The sequence below is a fragment of the Amborella trichopoda genome, chromosome 3 (assembly GCF_054954075.1).
Source record: "Amborella trichopoda isolate Santa Cruz 75 chromosome 3, AtrichopodaSantaCruz75HAP2 v2.0, whole genome shotgun sequence".
Lineage (NCBI taxonomy): Eukaryota > Viridiplantae > Streptophyta > Magnoliopsida > Amborellales > Amborellaceae > Amborella > Amborella trichopoda.
This window is the reverse complement of record NC_142338.1, coordinates 20,521,800-20,543,355: the sequence shown is the minus strand read 5'-3', so window position 1 is coordinate 20,543,355 and position 21,556 is coordinate 20,521,800. Positions and strand designations below refer to the sequence as shown.

The 21,556-nt window shown below is 32.5% G+C and overlaps 1 long non-coding RNA gene across 15 annotated transcripts in view; it reads right to left on the bottom strand.

The window, feature by feature from the left end:
• LOC105420735 (uncharacterized) overlaps positions 1–21,556 on the bottom strand; it is a 154,462-nt gene that overhangs the window by 51,423 nt on the left and 81,483 nt on the right. For 13 of the 15 annotated variants that reach the window (XR_016050934.1, XR_016050933.1, XR_016050935.1 and 10 more), the window contains one exon: positions 6,998–7,088. The exons of the other annotated variants lie outside the window; for them this stretch is intronic. This is a non-coding gene — a long non-coding RNA (uncharacterized LOC105420735). The remainder of the gene's footprint in view (positions 1–6,997; positions 7,089–21,556) is intronic. 15 annotated transcript variants of the gene reach the window in all.

Below are 21,556 nucleotides of genomic sequence, written 5' to 3'. Positions count from 1 at the left end.
CACTAATTAGTATCTGCAAATTCATAAAAAATACAATAACTATTTCATCTACAGTCTCCAAGGAGTTCCTGACAGAATAATCTTACCATTGAAAGACGAATCCTAACTTAGTATAACAAGTATATCATAAAGCATTATGAACACATGCATCAACTGTATATCTACATGGCACATGCAATTATGAAATTTAGTTCACAAATGCTCTTTACATTTTTTATGCACTGAAATTCCAAATATTACCATAATAAAATAGATGGTCACGATAAAAAGCCAATAAAATTTTTCTGATGCATAAAAACCAACGAAAAACAAATAGCAGTGCCATAGTAATTTGTTCTTTCTATATGAAACCTAAGAAATGATCTTTTTAAGCATGTAAATGATCTATTTTAGCATAGTTTTTTGAGTTACTTACATACGGATCCTATATAAATACGTAAAATACGGTTTGCTCCTCTTATAAGCGAATATTACAACTAAGGTCGGTTTGACCGACTATGTTTTTTTTTTTCTAGCCAAATTTATTTATTTTTCTTTTTATAATTTCCATTGGTAGGGCAGAGCCCGACGATATGGTTCGAGGTTCGAATCCTCGAGGACCGCTAAAGGTTTTTAAGTCATACCAATTGCGGTTCGAGGTTAGAATCCTCGGATAGTGTCAGTCTGAGGATGGTGATATCAAACCGCCCCATCAAGTAATGAAAACACTACGATCCGAGATCTGAAACCTCAGATTGTGAGTTAAGTTAAATTTCGATCTGGTAACCTAAACCTCGGACTGCTTTAATTTTTTTTGCAAACTTGCAATATGAGGATTCTAACCTCGGGCTTGCAAAATTGCGATATGAGGATTCTAACCTCGGACCGCTCTCTGATTCACTTAAAACCTGAAAACCCCGAATTTCTGTTCATATTCTCTCTCTCAACCTCGCTCTCTCTCTCTCTCTCTGTATATATATATCTATATCTATATATATATATATATATCTACATCTATATATATATATATATATATATATATATATATATATATATATATGTGTGTGTGTGTGTGTGTGTGTGTGTGTGTGTGTGTGTGTGTGTGTATGTGTATGTGTGTGTGTGTATATATATATGGAAAAAGTTTATATAGAGCCAAGGTTCTAAACAATCAAATTAGAGCCCACCTAAAACATTTCACTAGAAAACGTTGTTTTGATGCTCAAATATCCTCAGATTGATCATCTTGACATCAAGATGCATGGACATGAGAAAACAATTGACTCCAAGATTTGGAAATAGTGCATCTTGTAACGAATTTTTGGACCGTCAATTTTCAAAATTTTCAAGTTTTCATAGATCCATTTGATCTACAATATTTTTGAAGCTTTAAATTTTATAATTAAAGACAAAAATATATTTTAAGGCTATCACAAAGGTTTTCAGTATTGAAAGTACATTTCTCAATACTATTTGAAGGTGCACTTTACTTTGATTGTTTAGAGCCTTGGCTCTATATAAACCGCACCTTATATATATATATATATATATACTGTCAACCGGCCCCAAATTGAACGAAAGGATCTCCGGCACATTTCTGCAATTCCGTCGTGATTTGAAAAACCAGCTGAATTGTTTTTTTTTCATACCCTATTAGTTAAAGGTTTTTGAAGGGGAAGTTGAATTCTTAAATTGGGGGTTGCCATTAATTCAAAAGGCGATGATTAGGATTGCTAGAATGGATAATATCACCTGATATTCAAAAGGCGATGATTAGGGTTGCTAGAATGGATAATATCACCTGACATGAGAAAAAATTATGAGGGTTTGGATTTCTTTTTTTGACAATCGAAAATTTTTCTAAACAATGAGAAAATATCGAAAATGCTTGAATCAATTGAAAATGAGAAATAATTAGGAGGGTTTGCATTTCTTCATTTTGACAATCGAAAATGAGGGTTTTTAAACAATAAGAAAAAATTGAAAATGCTTGAATCAATTGAAATGAGAAAAAACGAACATGAGGGTTTGTTAAACAATAAAAAATCAGAAAAACAATTACTAGGGGCAATCAACAAAGCATGAATTTCCTCATTTTGACATGAGGATTTTTTTGTTTGTTTGAATGTAGTGTAAAATCAGTGGTTTTAGTGTTATATTTTCATTTATATATGTAATTTATTATTTAATTTAATTATTTTGTGATATGTCATGCTCAATGTATAAATGCTCCTAGAAATTTACCGAAAGTATCATGAAATCATGAGTTAGGGTTTAATTGGCATGAAAATGTCAAATTTTCTTTCATTTTATTTGTAATTTATCTTCTTTAACTGTGCTACAGTGGGTTTTGTGGTTTTTGAAGAATTTTGGGGCCGGGACTTTAAATTTATTTAGATTGCATGAATTATATTGGATTTCCTGAGAATAGTGCTTTACTTTTATTATGAGAACATAAGAGAAAGTTGAATGGATGGTTTATAATTAGAGAATAGTGCTTTGATTTGATTATGAAAAGGCGAAGCAAAGTTGAATGGATGGTTTAGGATTTGAGAATAGTGCTTCGATTTGTTTATGCGAACATGAAAAAAAGTTGAATAGAAAAGTTGAGAATAATGCCTTGATTTGAGACTGACTTTGGAATATAACATCACCTATTTTTTACTTATTGATGGATGGTTTATGTAATGTTTATCTCAGGATATTTCACTTGAATTTCATCACTCTTTTTGAACCCCTGTTATAAATATTGTAATGAAAGTGAGAGCTTGAACTAATGAAAAAAACAAAAAAGCGATAATGTTATGATTTTATAAATTTATTTGTTATTTCCTAATTCATATTCCCTTGACATACCTTGTATATCTAGAGTGTGATACATAATGCAACACGAGGGTTCTTATCATCTAATCTATAGGTTGGTTAGCGATGGAGGGAGAGTGGACCCCATCGATTTTAACATAAACTCGATCATGCATGTCACTCTCCCTCCTTCATTGTCCAACCTACTGAATGGATAGTGATAACTTGGGAAGGTTTCTATACTTCCCCTACTACATAGAAGATATATGCTTCCTCTACCATCCAACTATCCAATTTTGATCAAAAGAGCCACTCACCGTTAGATCTTAGATCCGACGTCTCAAAGTATTTTTTGTATGAATATGAAATTTGGTATGCACTATCTTCTCATTGGGGTGCACCTATAAAATATATTAAAAAATAAATTTTCGATAAAATATAATGACCAAAAAACCTCTTGAAACTTTCATTATCACTTTAACTTTAACATTATCACTTCTTTGTTTTTTCATTAGTTCAAGCTCTCACTTTCACTACAATATTTATAACAGGGATTCAAAAAGAGTCATGAAATTCAAGTGAAATATCCTGAGATAAACATTACATAAACCATCCATCAACAAGGAAAAAATAGGTCATGTTATATTTCAATGGCAAATAAAACCAAAGTCACAATATCAAATCAAGGCATTATTCTCAACTTTTCCATTCAACTTTTCTTCATGTTCTCATAAACAAATCAAAGCACTATCCTCAAATCCTAAACCATCCATTTAACTTTGCATCACCTTTTCATAATCAAATCAAAGCACTATTCTCTAATCATAAAACATCCATTCAACTTTTTCTCATGTTCTCATAGTAAAATCAACGCACTATTCTCAGCAAATCAAATATGATTCACGCATTCTAGATAAATTTAAAGTCCCAGTCCCCCCAAATTCTTCAAAATGCATAAAATCCATTGTAGCGTAGTTAAAGAAGATAAATTACAAATAAAACCAAAGAATTTTTGACATTTTCATTCTAATTAAACCCTAACTCACGATTTCATGATATTTTCGATAAATTTCTAGGGGCAATTACATATGGGTGCGGTTTGTATAGAGCCGAGGCTCTAAACAATCAAATTAGAGCCCACCATCAAATAGTATCGAGAAATATGGTTTCAATACTGAAGTTTTTGTATTAGCCTTAAAATATACTTCCATCTTAAATTATAAAATTTAAAGCTTCAAAAATAGTGTAGATCAAGCATATCTATGAAAATATGAAAATCTTGAAAATTGACGGTCAAAATGTGCGTTATAAGATGCACTATTTCCAAAACTTGAAATCCATTTTCTGCTCATGTCCATCCATCTTGATGTCGAGATAATCAATTTGATGACATTTGAGCATCAAAACAACCTATTCTAGTGAAATTTTTGAGGTAGGCTCTAATTTCATTGTTTAGAGCTTAGGCTCTATATAAACTTTTCCCTTTACACATTGAGCATGACATATTACAAAATAATTAAATTAAAAAATAAATTACATGTATAAAAGAAAATATAACACCAAAACCATTGATTTTACACTACATTCAAACAAACAAACCAAAACCCTCATATGTCAAAATGAAGAAATTCATGGCTCTATTGATTGCCCCTAGTAATTTTTTTTTTTTTTTTATTGTTTAAAGAACCCTCATATTCGATTTTTTCTCATTTAGATTGATTCAAGCATTTTCGATTTTTTCTCATTGTTTAAAAACCCTCATTTTCGATTGTCAAAATGAAGAAATCCAAACCCTCATAATTTTTTCTCATTTTCAATTGATTCAAGCATTTTCGATATTTTCTCATTGTCTAGAAACCCACATTTTCGATTGTCAAAAAGAAGAAAGCCAAACCCTCATAATTTTTTCTTATATGTCAGGTGATATTATTCATTCTAGCAAACCTAATTATCTCCTTTGAATGAATGGCAACCTGCAATTTAACAATCCAACTTTCCCTTAAAAAACTTTAACTAAAATAGGGTATGAAAAAACAAAAAAAATCACTTGGTTTATCAAATAATGATGGAATTGAAGAAATGTGCTGGAGATCCTCCCATTCAAGTCGAAGGTATAGAGAGAGAGAGAGAGAGAGAGAGAGAGAGAGAGGGGTTGAGAGAGAGAATACGAACAAAAATTGGGGGTTTTCGGGGTTTAAGGGACTCAGAGAGCAGTCCGAGGTTAGAATCCTCGGATCGCAATTTTGCAAAAAAATTTGAAGCAGTCCAAGGTCAGATTGCAATTTTGCAAAAAAAAATTAAAGAGGTATGAGGTTTAAGTTTTAACTTAACTCGCAATTCGAGGTTTCAGATCTCAGACCGTAGTGTTTTCATTAGTTGGAGCGGTTCGATATCACCATCCTCAGACCAACACAGCCCGAGCATTCTAACTTCGAATTTGAAATCATGGCATCACAGCCATCTAATTTGAAATAGACAAACATGGGACATGCCCCCCCTCGTATTCTCTCTCTTAAAACAAAACTTGCTTCTCACTTCAAGTAATATGAGAAGTCTCACCTCCAAATTTTCTAAAATTACTTAAGTGCCCTTCAAACCCAAATTATACTTTTAAGGCATTTATCACCATTGAATTTGAAATCATGGCATCACAACCATCTAATTTGAAATAGACAACACGGGGATGCCCCCCCTCTTATTCTCTTTCTTGAAACAAAACTTGGTTCTTACTTCAAGTAATATGAGAAGTCACTTTCAAGGGGGACATCCACTTATTACTTGTCATAAGGTGTCCCTCCTTATCCTTCTACCACCAATCATAAGGCAACACTCAATAAGTCTAGCCTGGTCCCTTGTGTAAGACAAATAAAAAATCCCACAATACTCCTATAGGGGACTCTCTCCAGTATGCTCTTTCTTCATCATCTTTGGGACACATCTTCAAGCGTAGTTTTATTATGTTATCAAGAGGTATGCTGAAAGGTTTGCAATCAATTATGTGAAATATCTCCAATACTTTCTTGAAATAGGTTGTTTGTGACAAATGAAGCAATTTAATTGATCTATTTCTGATGATTTTAATTCCTAGTATGTATGAGGCCTCCCCCATATCCTTCATATCGAATTTTTCTAACAATATAACCTTTGTTGTCTCTTTGATTAATCCTAGAGGGTTACTGGCAATTATAATATAATCTTTGTCTATTTGATTAGCCCTAGCGAGTTACTAACAATTAGAACGCCGTCCACATGCAATGATAAAAACACTATATCACTCCCACTGACCTTAACATACACACAGTAATCGTCCTCATTGGGCGTAAATCGTGGTTGGTCAAACCACCTTCTCTATGCTTGTTTCAAGCCATAGAGAGATTTAAAGAGCCTGTACACAGCATATTCTCTTCCTTTTAAATTTCAAATCCATTAGGCTGTCTCAATTAAACCTCATGCTCTAATTCTCCATTGAGGAATGTCGTTTTGACATCCATATGATGGAGCTCAAGATCTAAGTGGATTGTAATGGAGAGGATTATCCTAATGGACTAGTTTTGCAGCAGGTGGTGTCTTGGTAGTTTCTGCCTTCCATCTGGTTGCACCTTCTGGCTACTAGTCTAGCCGTATAATTTTCAATTTGTCCCTCAGAATTTAATTTCTTCTTGAGCACCCATTTCAATCTGATCGCCTTGCGATTTGGAGGAAGACAGGCTAGTTCCCATACTTTGTTTTCATTAATTGATTTCATTTCATTCTCCATGGCTTCCAGCCATTGCTTGTGCTTTGGATACCTTAGTAGCTGGCTCATCACTTTCCACTTCACTGACTCTTTCATAGACTTCTCCTAAATAAGTGAAGCACTTGGGTGGGCATAGAAATCAACCTTCTTATGAATAACCTTCCCTATCATGAAAATGTGCATCTAGACTCTCAATGATCGTCTCATTAGATAAGTCATAGAATCTATAGCCTTTACCGTGATTTGGGGACCCTATAAAAACACACTTAACAGCCTTTGGGTCCAGTTTTTTTGGGTTTTGGAAGGGAACTAGGACATGTGCTGAACAACCCCAAAATCTAATGGGACCGATATATATATATATATATATATATATATATATATATATATATATATATATATATATATATATATATATATATATATATATATATATATATATATATATATAGATTATTATTTTAGCTATCTCATACTTACATAATTGTGGTCATAAACGCATCACAAGCCATCCAGATGCGCACTTGCACATTAAATGCAACCCAATCATAAAAACGATCCTCTGGAAGATCTGAATACAATAAAATAACATTCATAGTGAATTTCATAAAAGAAGAAGATAGGATTGGAAATTAAATACCATTCGAATAATGAGACTAGCACAAATATCCATATATGTGTTTTCAAAACAGAAGAATGCAGACTTGCAAAGATGAAGGATATATAAAAAACGAGCCTCTTTAAGAGACCCAAATGAATTGAGAAAGAAACTAAGAGTTAATCAAAACAAACACAGCCCAAGAAATAACACCACGTCTGCAAAACTCTAATAAACATGAATATAACAACGAATAAACTAAGTTGCAAAATAAGACCCTAACACATCAAATACATTCTTTCTCATCTTTGGAAGCCAATCCAATCGAGATAGATAGATCCATGATGAACACCATAATCTCCCGCAACCTCCACTAACAAATTTAGAGCTTGTGGTATATTGGCTGGAGTTGGAATACATGCTACAACACAACCCTAGGAAGATTATATCTTGAGATATTCATTGTTTCTTTTATTATAAAAGTGGCATGAGAGGTGTGTGAGACCCAATTAGAATTAAGTACTCCATAATTTTTTACGTCAAATGGCCTTACAAATATAAAAAAGTATATTACAGCAGCTTACTTGAAAATTTTAAGAAGGGCATTTTTGTAATTTTAACTGACCTTTAAAGTCCGATCATCATTCAAAAAGTCAAAAGAATCTTTTTGAATTTGAAATTGAGTTTTGGAATGATTTTGAAAAGACCATAATACCCTTTTCAAAGTACATAAAATATTTATAGGAAAAGATCATTTTTTACTAAATTCTAAGTTCACCATTATTGTGCTGCATTCTAGAATAACCATATACATCTTCTAATAACGGAATATTTCTGTCTATAGAACAGAAATTCTATTCTACTAATGTGCTAAATTCTATTATACTAATATATATATATATATATATATATATACACACACACACATTAAAATAGTAATAATTTAAAATAATAATAATTACTCATACTTATAATAATAATAATTGTAAAATAATAATTAATAATTATATAATAATCAGATTATAAATGATGTTATGTTATAAGTTATAAAATAATAGATAAATAAAAAAGAATTAAGGTGCATGATCCTAACGAATTACTTCTGAATAAATAAAAATTCATAAGTAGGAACTATAGCATTTCATGAATGTAGGACTATTTACATGGTTAAAACTAAAGTGAAGTCTAGGCACAATAAGGTACTCTTTCTACCACTGCATTAGTAGAGATGGTTTCAAAATGAAGAGTTGGTAATTTATCCAATATAGAACTCTCATATCGATAGAATAATTGTGACAATTCACTGTAAAAAAAAAAGCACTCCAACTTTTTATCCAATGTCGAATTGACAACCTATGCAGAATAAAAATTCTTTGGATTTAAAGATAATAAAAAAAAAGAAACGACTTTCCTGACAGTTACCAGGTAGGAAGAGCCCTCTAGGGATCTTGGTCTTTTATCAGTTTTGATATCGTAGAACGAAGAGAGGGTAGATACATGAGTGTCCATAAGTAATTGAGTGTGACAACCAAATGAATAGAAATATTCATGTTCGCTTTGGGAAGAGATCATAGAAGTTCTGGAATTGATATGGAGACAAGTTACTTTCACTAAGTGATTTATTAGATAATCGAAAATAGAGAATCTTTAGTCTGATTAGTGATTACGAACAACTATGTCGGAGCCATTGAGTAGCTTGCAAAAGGCCGGGGCTTGCTTACATAAAGTGGAAATTGAAGCCGATGAATTTTGAGTTAATGGTTACTTTGATATTAGAACAAGAAAAAAGGAATTTGATTAATGCTGCTTATGAAAATTTAGAACGATTAGAAAATTACAAAAATGAAAGCATTCATTTTGAACAACACAGAGTGATGAATCAGGTTTGACAACGAGTTTTCCAACAAGCCTTGCAAGGAGCTCTAGAAACTCTGAATAGTTATTTGAATAATGAGTTACATTTACGCACCATCGGTGCTAATATTGGCATGCTCGTGACCATGAAAAATATAACTAATTACAGTTACCACTACCATAGGCATTTTTTTTTCTCTTTTTTTTTTTTCTTGTTTTGCTTCTGAAAAAGAATTAAGAGACAAGAAGTAAAATTTGACTTCATTGAAAAACCTTGGGTGCATGAAATAAATAATATTAAAAACTAGATCTCTACTAAAGAAAAATTTATTTTCTCTCTAAAAGAAGAAATCAAATATAAAACAATTGAATAGAAATTGTTATCTTCTAAAATCCAACATGAGATTAGTACTTTTAAAATAAGTCTTGAAAAGGAAATTTGTGCTGACATCCCTAATGCCTTTTGGGATAGAAAACAACAAATTGTAGAACTCCCGTATGAACCAAATTTTAACGAGCGAAAAATTCCAACTAAAGCAAGGCATATTCAAATGAATAGTAGGCTATTAAAAATCTGTAAGAAAGGAATACAAGATTTACTCAATAAAAAACTTATTCGAAAAAGCCCCTCACTATGGAGTTGCTCAACTTTCTATGTTGAGAAGGCTTCGGAAATTGAAAGAAGTGCCCCTCGGTTAGTTATCAATTATGAACCTTTGAATAAGGCATTAAGATGGATAAGATATCCAATCCCAAACAAACGGGAACTCGTGGATAGGATTGTCAATGCGCAGTATCTTCTCAAAATTTGATCTAAAATCTGGATATTTGCAGATCCAAATTGTTGAAAAAGATAGATACAAAACAATATTTAATGTCCCCTTTAGGCACTATGAATGGAATGTCACATCGTTCGGATTACGAAATTCACCATTCGAATTTCAAAATATTATGAAGATATTTTTAATCCTTTCACTAAATTTATGAGTCTACATTGATGATGTGTTGGAATCCATTGAGCAACATTGGAGGCATTTAAAGGTATTCCTAGAAACTATTAAAAATGCTAGCTTAGTGGCATTGGCAAAAAAGCTTAACCTTTTCCAAGCCAAGATAAGGTTTCTTGACAACAATATTTATCAGGGAAGAATTGTCCCTATTGATAGAGTAATTCAATTTGCGGATAAATTTCTTGATATCATAAAAGATAAGAACTCCAAAGATTCCTTGGATGTTAAAATTATATTTCTGATTTTTATAAAGACTTTGCCCTAGACGCAAAGTCTTTGTTCAAACAACTTAAAATAAACCCTCCGGATTGGACTAACAAGCATACCAACGCCGTTTAAAAAAAATTAAACTTAAAGCTAAGGAATTACCTTGTCTAGAACTATCTAATCATGTTCCATTGTATATATATATATATATATATATATATATATATATATGGGTGTGGTTTGTATAGAGCCTAGGCTCTAAACAATCAAATTAGAGCCTAACTTCAAATAGTGTGGAGAAATGTGGTTTCAATATTGAAAAACATTGTGATAGCCTTAAAATGTATTTTCATCTTTATTTATAAAGTTTAAAGCTTCAAAAATAATGTAGATTGATAGATATATGAAAACTTGAAAATTGACGGTCCAAAAATGCATTACTATTTTCAAAACTCGAAATCCATTTTTTTATCATTCATTGCATCTTGATGTCATGATGATCAATTTGAGGATATTTGGGCATCAAAACAACCTCTTCTAGTAAAATTTTTGAGGTAGGCTCTAATTTGATTGTTTAGAGCCTCAGCTCTATATAAATGTTTCCCACATATATATATATATATATATATATATATATATATATATAGGAAGATACTACAAAACGGCTATAGGCAAAAATGAACAGTGATTTTGCCTACCCTCATCACCGTCTAAAGTTCATCGCACGGTCACGATTATCCGGTAGTGTTTTATTTTACATTTTCTTTTTACAAATCAAAATGATTTGAAATTTGGAATGTGTGATCATCAAAAATAGGCGAATCTACAAAAAATATCAAAAAAATATTTTACATTAAATAAATTGATCAAAATACCGTCGAAAAGCTTCAGGGGTATTTTGGTTAATATTGTTTTCACGATTTTTTTTTTTATATTTTTATTAGGTACTCCTCACTAAGATATGCACATGCTCCAAATTTCAGATCATTACAATTTGAAAAAAAATGAAAAATAAAACACTACTGGACAATCGTGACCGTACGATGAACTTTAGACAGTGATGAGGGTAGGCAAAATCACTGTTCATTTTCGCCTATAGGCATTGAACTGTTCATTTTCACCTACAAGCATTGGGAAGACTATCCCGTATATATATATTGTACTCTAGTTTTTAGAGTTATCAATTCATTTCGAATACCTCATTTATTTCATTTTTTAGACCATGAATTATAGGTTCTTTTTGGTTTTAAGTTCTATTTTGAACTCTTTTCATAATATTACTAAAGCTGTAATCTTCATTAGTAGGAACAAGAGTCGATTTAGGAGCAAGAGAACTTGAAGGTTCTTTGGCCATGTTGATATACTGAATTAAGGCTTCTCTTTTAGCCTCCAGGTCACTTATTTTATCAATTACGTCAATTATGAGATTTTCTTTCTTTGTCAGAGTATTTAAGTTTAGGCCTTTCAAGAAATTACACTGACAATTAATATCTTCATAATCTATTTCAGAATTTGAATTGGAGAAAATCAATTCTTCATCATTTATCTCTCTGATGATCATTTCTTCATCAGAGTCAGAAGATTCTTCAGAATCATCTCTTTTAATTAAAAGGATATCAAATGATTGTTTTGTTATTTCAAGGTCTATTTCTAAAGCGTTTATTTTCTTTTTCATACGACATTTATTTTTATAGTGTCCTACTTTCCCACAGTTATAGCAAACTGGTATTTTCCTTTTGCCCTTTTGTTTAAAGGAGTGATCTTGTAAAAAAATTTTAAGAAAGGTATTTTTCTTTCCTTTTGAATATCTAGACTTTGTCTTTCTAGAATCTCTAGAGTCTCTAAAGTTTTGTTTGTGAGAGGGTTTGAAAGTAGGCATTGTGTTAAAGCTGAATTACTTATAAAAATCTCTCAATTACTTTTTCCCTGTCACTCTTTGTTTCTTCAATTGTCTTTTCAATTTTAAGTCTGTGCATAAAGCAAGACCTTCAACACAAATTGTTTCTGATAATTCTCCAAGAGTGTACAAAGAATAAGGGATAATTCACTCATGCTTATTTTTCAATCTTATTTTAACTTTTTCCCCAAACAAATGAGGAAGTCCAGCAATGAATTTTTCTTTCCAATGGTCAGCTTTATTATCTTCTCTAGATAGTAGTCTGGAATAAAATACATCGTTTTTATTGAAAAACTGCTTTTAAACTCAAATGTTCCTTTTTTATAAATATCATTTGTGGGGACCTTTGGGATATTCCAGTTTTGCAATTGTTTCTCAAGATTATCTATTATTATTTCTTCTCTGTTATTTACTCGTAGAGTATTATGACTAGAACTACTAGAAGCCGTTCTATTCAATAGAGTTCTAAACAAATTTGCCATTTTATCATCTTAGTCTTCTTTTCCTGAGTCAACCGAAAACAGTCCCTGTACCTTACGGCCTTTCTGGCTCATGGTGGTCTTTAGGTTACAACGACTTTAGGTATGTTAACATGATAAAATGTACAAATTGGTTCAGTTTTCTACTGAATAAACTAGCTCTGATACCATAATAGCAGAAAAGGAATAAATAAAATTCATAAAGAAGAAAGAGTAACATTCATACATAATAACAATGATTTATAAAAATAGAAACAGAAGTACAAGATTTACAGAAGCAAAACAGAGATAGGCACTTACATGAAAGCTCAAAGCAGATGTGAGAGGCAGAAAACAGACTTGAAGTACTCACAGTAATCACTCAAACTTACAACAATAACTCAGAAAGCACTTACTTACAAAGTATTAAAATCCTAGCTATGATATTATGAAAGAAATCCCAAGGTGCTTACTTCTAAGGCCTGGTCGTCCTTTTATAAAAGAGGGGAGGGCAGACTCCAAACGTTCTTAAGTTCACACCGACAATGTAAGATGCCTTTTCTTTCATGTCAAGATCTAGAGAATCATTCTTATAATTGTCCCACCATTTAATTGAAATTTGTCTTTATAGTTCTGGAATATAATCCCACCGGTCTAAATCATCATCAGAAATTTGGTAGGACCATTTTAAAATCCAGGGAATCTAATATAGAGCCATGAAATATATGTGATAGTCTCGTTTTAGACTAGCTTTATTATATTCAGAGAATTTTCTCTGTGATATTTGAAATTTTTCTAGAAGTATTTGGCTTAATGATCCTCATAACAGGAACCAACTTTTAAACTAGTTTAGAAATTCTATTAGCTTGGTTCTTTTAAACTGCACATACCAGTTGTGCGTATTTTTTGCATTCGGTAGGCAAAGATTTTGTCCCATGCCTTAATATATTCAAAATAATGATAGGATTTGATTTTAAATCCTTTGGTAATTAATGCCCTTGGTTTTAAGGGATTCAGGCCCCAGTCATTATAAGAGATAATTTTATATATTTGAAATTTTGAATATGCTATTTTCAAGTCATTGTTTCTATAGTGGTGTACTGGTTTCCATTAAAATAGCTTCATACCATTCTCTACATCTTTCTCTCATATTAGGATGTAGATAATGGCACAGCTATGTAGCGGCTAATTCAGTAGGGTCTTTTTCCCTGTGTTCATTATCTACTATGGTCAGCGGGATATAAGCTGTATCAAGAAATGAAGTTCTATCAAGATTTGGACTATTAGAGCTCAAAGGGGACTATTGAAGAGATATTTGAATCTCTCGAGCTTGCTTCTTATTAAAACATTTGGATTTGATAAGGACGCCAGGGATTTTCCTGGGCTAGAACTATTTGTAGCCAGGTGTTTTCCTGAGTTATTATATAAAGTCAGGCCTTTTCCTAAGCTAGGGACTATATCCATCAGCTGTATTCTAGGTTGTTGGATTTATAATGATCAGCGGGATATAAGCTGTATCAAGAAACGAAATTCTATCAGGATTTGGACTATTAGAGCTCAAAGGGGACTGTTGAGCATATATTTGAATCTCTTGAGCTTGCTTTCTTATTAAAGCATTTGGATTTGATGAGGATGCCAGGGATTTTACTGGGCTAGAACTATTTGTAGCCAGGTGTTTTCCTGAGCTATTATATAAAGTCAGGCATTTTCTTGAGCTAGGGTCTATATCCATCGGCTGTATTCTCGGCTATTGGCTTCTCCTTCCCTCCCTGCAAAATTCTCTAGTCAAAAAGTCAAGAAGATGATTATTTTTCCCTTGAATATGTTCAATATCAAAATCAAAAGCGGAAAGAATACCTTGCCATCGAGTGAAAATCTGCTTGGCAACGAGATTTTTGACATCTTTTTCTAAAATGTCTTTGGCTGATTTGCAATATTTTGCTAAGCAGGTCACTTTGAAATTTCGTGACACAATGTATTATTGCTAAGACCTCCTTTTTAATAGTAGAATACTTTTGTTGTGCCGGATTCCAGGCTTTAGAGGTAAAGTGTATAAGTTGTTCCTCATCTAGGATTTTTTGTTTAAGGATACCTCCTAATCCTATTTCGAAAGCATCGGTTTCTATAATTTTAAAAGCTGTCGAATTGGATCGAGCTAAACAAAGTAATTCTTTGGCCTTTTGTTTTAATTTTCTCATCTGGAGAATTATCTTTTAGTCTTTGGAATAAAGGTTTAGCATCTTAAGATAAATCTTTATAAAAATTTGAAATATAATTTAGATATCCTAAAAATCTTTGTAATTCTTTTTTATCTTTTATGATTTCGGGGAATCTGAAAGCAAAATCAATTGCTCTATCAATAGGAATTATCCTTCCTTGAAAGATATTATGCCCAAATAACCTAATTGTTGTTTTAAAAAGGTTTATTTTCCTAGCAGAAACAACTAGTCCGACATTTTTTATAGCTTTAAAAAATATTTTTAAATGTCTCCAATGTTGGTCAACATTATCATAAGATACGAGGACATCATCAATATAGAAAACAATGAACTTAGTATATGGATTAAAAATATCATTCATAATATTTTGAAATTCTGAAGGGGCATTTTTTAACCTAAAAGGCATTACATTCCATTCAAAATGCCCGAAAGGAACATTAAATGCTATTTTATATTTATCTTTTTCGAAAATTTGAATTTGCCAATATCCTGATTATAAATCAAACTTTGAAAAAATACAGGCATTGACTAATCTATCAAGGAGATCCCTTTTATTTGGAATAGGGTAGCAAATCCATCTCAAAACCTTATTCAAGTGTTTATAATTTATAATAAGGCGTGGGGCTCCCCTTTCAATCTCCGAAGCTTTTTCTACATAAAAAGCTCCACAGCTCCAGGGTGAAGAACTTTTCTTAATTAGTTTTTTGTCAAGAAGTTATTGTATTTCGATTTTACAAATTTCTAGGAGTCTGCTATTCATTTGTATTGGTCTGGCTTTAGTTGGAATTTTCTGTTCGTTAAAGCCTGGTTCATAAGGAAGTTTCACAATGTGTTGCTTTCTATTCCAAAAAGTGTTAGGGATTTCTGCACAAACTTCTTTTTCAAGTATCGTTTTGAAGTTATTAATTTTATTTTGTATTTGTGGAGATGTTAATTTTTCATCAATAGTCTTATACTTAACCTCTTCTTTAAAATGAAAGAGAAATCTTCTTTCGTAGAAATCTTATTTTTGATGCTATTTATTTCATGAATTATTGGTTTATCAATGAAGTCAAATTTTACTTCATATCCTTCAATATCAGCTTTTATCCCAGTATTATCAATTCTAATGGGGTAAAGCATGTTTAAGAAGGGAGTTCGAAGTATCACAGGTTGGCTTAATCCTTTAACCATTATAAAAGGAAATTTAAAGCATGCGCCATTATTGCAAACTGTTGCATCAGATAGTTTATATTATCATTTTACTACCATCAGCAATGTTCAAAACCTGTGTTGTTTTGCTAAAATATTTGGTTGGAACTAGTCCTCCATTTATACAGTTTAGATCGGCTCTAGAATCGATAATAGCAGTAGTTTGAAAAGTAAACACTTTTTGGACCACTATTTTTATGATGGTAAACCATCTTTGGGTTATTACTTTATTCAGGAGGTTGACATATTTATAATCTTGTATTTTTCTTAACATATTACAGTTATTGGAAGTTTGTGGATCGTCTATCACTTTTGGGAGTATATCTTCCATTTCGGGTGGTAACAGATTTAGATTATAATCATGCATCAGATTATTAAATTCTTCTTCAGATTATGAAAGTGGAAATGAGGAAAAAAGTCCAAAAGACTTTAATACACTAGTGGATGGTTCTGTAAAGTTCGGTGGTAGAAATGAGCTATATGCAGACTATGAAAGTTAGGCAAAAACCTTAGTCGAGTACGAGTTAATTGATTTGGGTTCGTCAAGGGTTGGTTCTCATGGTCAAACGATAAAAGGGATAGTAGACACATCCGTTAACGTTTAGACTGTGCTCTTGTGGACCTACAGTGGTGAACGCATTCCATGTATCAATGGTGGAACTTCTCCCTTGGGATACTTTTGAGGACTATCCATTAATGGTTCAACCTTCATCTTTAGCTCCTTCAGGTCCCAAACTCTTCAGATATATGGGGCATGGCATATGTTTCCAAACTTCATTGACACAATTAAAGACCCATGGACAGGAAGGATCGGTGTAACGCCATGTATAGATTTGTGGAAAAGTTGACATTCGGGTTGATCTTGACAGGTGGAATAAATCAACTTTCAGGCATTTCAGTGAAAAAAATCAAAAGTACATGAGCAAGGGTTTGAAAATGGCATGATCTAATCCATTTGGACCCTTCGAATAATTTACTTTTGCAAGAAGAGAGGGTTGTCGTGCACGAAAGCCCTAAACCAAATGTATTGAGTTTTGACAAATAAAGTATGATAAATAAAATATGAAACACATAGGACAAGAACACAAAGATTTACTTGGTTCACTCAAGAGGGCTGCATCCACGGGTGCATAAAACTGAAATCCACTATACCATTGAAAGTTACATTAAAGATTTTGGAATATAGAGTTACATCTAAATTCCTTGAGAAAAAATCGAATCGAACAAACCCGTTTTAAACCACTCTCCCTTCCTACTCTTTACTTCTGACAATCATTACTAATAACACCAGATAGAGATGCAATAGGAATGATAAACTGACTTCTCTTTAACTAAAAGGGAAAACAACCTAAAATCTCTATGAGAACCGCTTCTCTATAAGAAATAAGCATCTCAATCTTCACGAGCCTACAAAAAGACATCATCACAATGCTTCTCTCCATAGGAAGCTTTCTTATCTAAGAGGAAACCTTGTATCTTATGCACACGAGGCCCTGCCCCCCTCACTCTTAAGAGGAACCTTTATTCGTACATGGTGATCCAAATAAGACACACAAATTCTCTGCACATTCATTATATATATATATATATAGTCTTCCCAACACCTATAGGTGAAAATGAATAGTGATTTCGCCTACCCTCATCACCACTCAAATTTCATCGCGCGGTCACGATTGCTAGGTAGTATTTTATTTTTCATTTTTTTTCTACAAATTGGAATGACTTAAAATATGAAGAGTATGTACATCTTACTGAGGCGCATCTAATAAAAATATTAAAAAAATTATCCGTAAAACTAATTGATTAAAATATTGTCGAAACTTTTTAGGGGTATTTTGGTCATTTGTTTCATATAAAATATATTTTTATATATTTTTTGAAGATTCCCCTATTTTTGATGAATACACAATCCAAATTTTAGGTCATTTTGATTTGTAAAAATAAAACACTACCGGATAATTGTGATCATGCAATGAACTTTGGACGGTGATGGGAGTAGGCGAAGTCACTGTTCATTTTTTCCTATAGGCGTTGCATAGTATTTTCCATATATATATATATATATATATATATATATATATTAAGTTCATATTAATAGGAAACTTTCTATAGATATTACATATATCTCAAAAGACTAAGAGATATATCCAATATTTCTAATCCTTTTTGGATTTCTATTTCATTTATTAAACTTATCAAATATCAATATCAATGTCACATAATATATAAATATCTCAATTCCACATAATATGGGATTTCCTTATGTGGGTGATTTTGGATAGTACCAAATCCAACAATCTCCACCTTGATATCAAAATCTCCTGCTCACCATGCCAACATCTATTGGATAGCTTCATAAATTCTTTATCTTTTGCCAAATAAATTTCTACATCATTCTTGTTGAAAAATAGTGATTGCCATCAAATTTCTCCACCTAGAACCTTGCATTCGAAACCTTTACTGCTATACCGAAAACCCCAAACTAAGCTCTAATACCACTTGTTGTGGTGCGTAGAATTCTTACATCATTCTTGCTGAAAAATAGTGATTGCCATCAAATTTCTCTACCTCGAACTTTGCATTTGAAACCTTTACTGTCATACCGAAAACCTCAAACCAGGCTCAGATTTTGGAACATAAAGTTACCTTGATAACCCCGACAAAAAATTGAGTCGAGCAAACCCCTTTTAAACCACTCTTCCTTCATTCTCTTTACTTCTGGCAACTATTACTGACAACACTAGATAGAGACGTGAGAGCAGCGAGAAACTGACTTTCTCTCTAATTAGAAAGGGAAACAACCTAAAATCTCTATGGAAACCGCTTATCTATAAGAAACAAGTATCTCAATCTTCAGGAGTCTACAAGAGGCAATATCATAATGTTTCTCTCCATAAGAAGCTCTCTTCCCACTTAGAGAAAACCTTCATGAACACCATTATCATACGGTGATCCAAATAGGGCACACAAATTCTCTGCACTTTCATCATATATATATATATATATATATATATATATATATATATAAGTCCATACTAAATAGGAAACTTCCTATAGATCTTACATATATCTCAAAAGACCTAGAGATATATCCAATAGTTCTAATCCTTTTTGGATTTCTATTTTATTTAGAAAATTTATCAAATATCAATATCAATATCACATAATAAGGAAATATCTCAATCCTGCATAACATGGGATTTCTTTATGTTGGTGATTTTGGATAGCACCAAATCCAACAATTTCCACCTTAATATCAAAATCACCTGCTCATCATGTCAACATCCATTGAACAACTTCATAAATTCTTTATTTTTTTCCAAATAAATTTCTACATCATTTTTGCTGAAAAATAATACTTGCCATCAAATTTCTCTACTTTGAACCTTGCATTCGAAATCTTTGGTGCCATACTGAAAACCCTAAACCAGGCTCTGATACCACTTGTTGTGCGTGGAAGCTCTAAACCCAATGGGTTGATTTTTGGCAAATAAAGTATGAGAAATAAAACATTAAACACATATGACAAAAACACAAATATTTACGTGGTTTACCCAGGAGGGCTACATCCACAGGCATGACAAACTAAAATCTACGATACCAATGAAAGCTACATCAAAGGTTTTGGAATATAGAGTTACCTCTATAACCTTCGACAAAAAATTGAGTTGAGCAAACCCCTTTTAAACCACTCTTCTTTCCTTATTTTTACTTTTGGCAACCATTACTGACAACACCAGATTGAGAAGTGAGAGCAACGAGAAACTGACTATCTCTAACTAAAATGGGAAATAACCCAAAATCTCAATAGAAACCGCTTCTCTACAATAAACAAGTATATCAATCTTCAGGAGTCTACAAGAGGCATCATCACAATGTTTCTTTCCATAGGAAGCTCTTTTCTTTCAAAAAAGAAACATTGCATCTTATGTACATGAGGCATTTCTCCTCTCTCTCTAGAGGAACCACCATTCTCATATGATGACCCAAATAGGATACAAAAATTCTCACACACATAAATATAAGTTTAGATTTCCATACTAAATTGGAAACTTCCTATAGATCTTACATATATATCGAAAGACCAAGCGATATATATAAGGAAATATCTCAATTCTACGTAATATAGGATTTCCTTATGTGGATGGTTTTGGATAGCACCAAATCCAACAAGGGCTTGCACTTCAAACTTGTAACAACTTCTGCTACGAGAGGAGAGAAAATCAAGGGAAACCTGGCTGAAGGATGTGGATGCTAACACTATGTTTCTTCATCCATCCACAATTATAGGGCAGAGAAATGATAGGATCACATACCTAAAAGATTCCTTGGTTAGCCAAATAACTGTTGCTAATATCCTAGAGATGCATATCATTTCCATTTTTGAGAAGCTCTTAGCACCATAAGACTATGACTTGAGAGATTTTGGTCAATTTGGCACATGACAATCTCATGGAGACCAATGTAACAAATCTACAAAAGGAAGAACTCTGGAAAGATGTCATGCTCGAGGAAATAAAAAATGCATTTGGGAAGTGAAAAGCAACCTTCCGGTCCTTGGCATGGAATTTTACAAGTTCAACTAGGATGTCATTTAGAAAGGATGTTTTCTTTGTGTTGAATGATTGTCTCAAGAGGGTAAAATTCTTAAAAAAGATTAATTCTACTTTCATATATTTGATACTAAAAACAAAATCTCCAAGCCACATGAAGGATTTCAGTCGCAATGGACCATGTTGCATTTGTTGCAAACAGGTTCTATAGGATAATAAGCAAATTTGTTGCAAACAGGCTGAGAAGGGTCTTAACTGACTTAATCCACCGGTGCCAATTTGCTTTCTTTAAAGGAAGACTCATCACGGACAACCTACTCATGGCTAAAGGACTCATATCTATGTGCTATAATACAATGACGAGACGAAAAATGTGCTTACAACTTGACTTAATTAGTGCTTACAAATGGGTCTCTTAGGATATTAAAAGGCTTGTTGCATTGTGATTCCCTTCAATTTACATAAATTGGTTTCACATTATATCACTACCCCTTGCTTCTCTATCTTATACAATGGCATACCTAAAGGTTATTTCAAGGTTAAGAGGGGTCCTTGACACGGTGACCTTCTATCCATGTATCTCTTCCTGTTGGTGATGGATTTTTTAGGCTTCCAAATTGATATGGCGGTATTCAATAACTCCTCCCTAAGGCAATCCCCTTAGGATGTGATTATGTACTTACTCACCTGATATATACCCGATGATGTGCTAATCTTATGCGAGGCCCCTATCTAAGTAGTGAAGACTATTAATGAACTCATGGGCACTTTCTACAATGTTAAGGCAATATTCACAAACTCAGCCAGCCCAACTCGAAATCGGTCGGTCAAATTGGAACCGGGCACTGGCCGATTCGGTTTTAGGGCTCTAGTTGGGTATTTTTAAAAGAACTCTAATATATATATATATATATATATATATATATATATATATATATATATATATATAGGTGTGGTTTGTATAGAGCCGAGGCTCTAGACAATCAAGATAAAACCCTCCTTCAAATAGTGTCGAGAAATATGGTTTCACTATAGAAAATCTTTGTGATAGC